Genomic DNA, 2,715 nt, shown 5'->3' on the forward strand with positions numbered 1-2,715 from the left:
TGGAAAGATCAGCTTGTTTTATTTCCCAAATCATCTGCTGAAGATGAGAAAGATCTTTGCCCCCAATTTAAAACTAAACATTCAAGACTTTCCATAACAATGTCAGCCAATAATAACATGGCATGTCTTCGATATATTCTATATCTCTTCCAAATAGTCTATGCATTAACACTCCTGTACCTTCATTCCATTGCATCAATGACCTCCTCTTCTATTGCATTTTCTTCCCCTTTGTACTTCCTTCCACTCACCTGGTTAATGTTTCCAAAAGCTATTTAAATAGTGAACTACTGTGAACCTATATAGCCACAAAAGGAGCTAAAAATATAGTGTAAGTGGACCTAAGTAAAATGGAAAATAGCAATAATGATGTCATGAAATATTCAGATTTGATGATATTCACAAAATAGAGATAATTATTTGTCCAGTTTAAATGCAGCTATTGTTACTCTGGCTTTTTTACTGCTGAATTTGCTTTAACTAGTAAAGTAAAAAAGAAATAAAAGACTTATTTTAGTTGAAAAATTCAATTAAGCCTCTCATTTCAATCAACGATAGCCCTACACATTTTTAAATGAACAAAAGTTTAATGTTTTAAGTGCGGAATATCTTCTGTTATATATATATAAAGTTGTATTAACTTAGGAAAAATGCAAAATCGCTAAATGGAATAAGACATTCTTAATTGAATGTAACCTTTCTGATACAGTGCAATACATTCTTATTCAAGACAGGCTCACAGTTTAGATCCCTGATCAGAAATATGAAAATCAGAAAGCTTTAAAGAAGAATCTGTCTTCTTTCAGGGTAGAAAATGCTTTAAGAAACTACCTCAAAGGCAAATGATGCTGTCTCCTCAAAAAAAATTCTTGGCAAAAATGGGGACAGTAGCTAACTTGAAAATGTTCCTGTCTACAGACATACCACCTTGAACACACCCGATCCCATCTGATCTCGGAAGCTAAGCAGGGTCGGGCCTGGTTAGTACTTGTATGGGAGACCACCTAGGAAGACCAGATGCTATAGGCATAAAAAAATAATAATAAATTTTTTTAAAAAAAGAAGAAAATGTTTCTGCACGTTATTAGAAAAATGCACATGACTTTCTTTGTCAAAACTATTTCTTGATTTTTGTGAGGGCTTTTTACATAGAACCACATAAATTCCCAACATGTGATTACTACATCTAAGACATTGAGTTATGTGACTTAATCGCTATGAATGTCTTCACTATTAATTAGATAAAATAATGCATTTCTTAAAAAAGAAATCGTAGGATTAAATAGCCTTTTTAAGTCCTTAGCACAGAGTCTAGCACATACTACAGTCAACAAGAGGTACCTTATTTTTGTGAAAGTTCTAAAAAATAATTTTTTTAGAAGAGGGATTTTGGAAGAAACGACCTTTTTCTACGAAATGTAGTTGTATTTTTTCTAATGATTTGAGCAGTGTCACATATGAAAACTAACCTGTCATACAATGATGAGAGAAAAAGAGGAGAGAGAGAGAGAGAGAGAGAGAATATAAATATGGAGACCAAAATAAATTTTAGTAAGATAGTAATGATAAATGGCCAACAAAAGATTTTGACCTAGAGGTAAGTTCATGGATATTTTACTGGAGCGACATTTTGTTAGCCAAATAATTATGAATTCATTCTTTCCTTGGATTACAAAATTTGTTAGTTTTCTGCTTAAAAGAATTAGAATATTAATATGAAACGCATGCTTTGAGGATTAACTACCAAAGTTGCTACTAATTATTGAAATTAATCAGTGATTAAAGGACTATGAAGATTTCTCTACCAAAAAACTTAGCTTTAAAAAGGATAAACTGCTAAGAAGTTTGTGATGACGATTATTTAATAAAGTATTTATAGCATTGTGAAAGTTCATTTTTACTTTAATTCAAAAACAAAGAAAAGCATTTTAACATCGAAGTTACTTTATTACCATGAAAATCAGGCCTTTGACCAATTTTTAAAATTACTTTCTGGTAATTTCATATATATGCATGTGTATGTCTGTGTGTGTGTGTGTGTGTGTGTGTGTGTGTGTGTGTGTGTATAATTATTTGCTAACTACATAAGAATTCAAAATAATACCCAAACTATCCAGCCTCCAATAGTTATTGAATAAATGGTGCTGCCAGTTGTTAATCTCATTTATTATCTTAGTTAAGAAAATTTTATTCCTGGAACAACACCTGTTTGGCAATTTTTGCTTCTGTGCACGAGAAAGTAACCTATAGAAATTTCATTTCTGCTAAATAAAGGTCATTGCATGACTTTTTTATGCTTTCATTTAGAAAATATATTAGCATTAACTATTGTGAGACTCTAAGACATTGAGTTATGTGACATATAAAAATATATACCTATATATTATTGTCATGTTTTTATTTTAAATATACTTTTAAATTACTATTCTTGACTCAATTAAACAAATCTTATCAACAAGTTGATTACTTACAAATGCTTTGTTCATACAAAAATTAATGAATTCCTCCTTCTAAGGTTCTACGTTAAGCTTAAAGTACAGTATTACTTATTTCAATTTTTTGAGCAAAAAAAAATATGTCTTGGTATTTTTCTTTCTTTGTACCTTTGAATTTGAATGACAAGTATTTAAAGTTTAGGTTTTTATTTTCTTTTGTTTTGTTTTCATTGTATTTTTTTGCCAAAGACTTTAAGTTTAATGGACGGGGGAATTAGAG

At 30.3% G+C, this 2,715-nt stretch overlaps 1 non-coding gene across 1 annotated transcript; it reads left to right on the forward strand.

The window, feature by feature from the left end:
* Positions 1-910: 910 nt before the first annotated feature.
* LOC111737494 lies at positions 911-1,029 on the forward strand. The gene has a single exon (XR_002779452.1). It is a non-coding gene; the product is annotated as a 5S ribosomal RNA (ribosomal RNA).
* Positions 1,030-2,715: the final 1,686 nt, after the last annotated feature.

Source organism: Pteropus vampyrus, unplaced genomic scaffold, assembly GCF_000151845.1.
Source record: "Pteropus vampyrus isolate Shadow unplaced genomic scaffold, Pvam_2.0 Scaffold27, whole genome shotgun sequence".
Taxonomy (NCBI): Eukaryota; Metazoa; Chordata; class Mammalia; order Chiroptera; family Pteropodidae; genus Pteropus; species Pteropus vampyrus.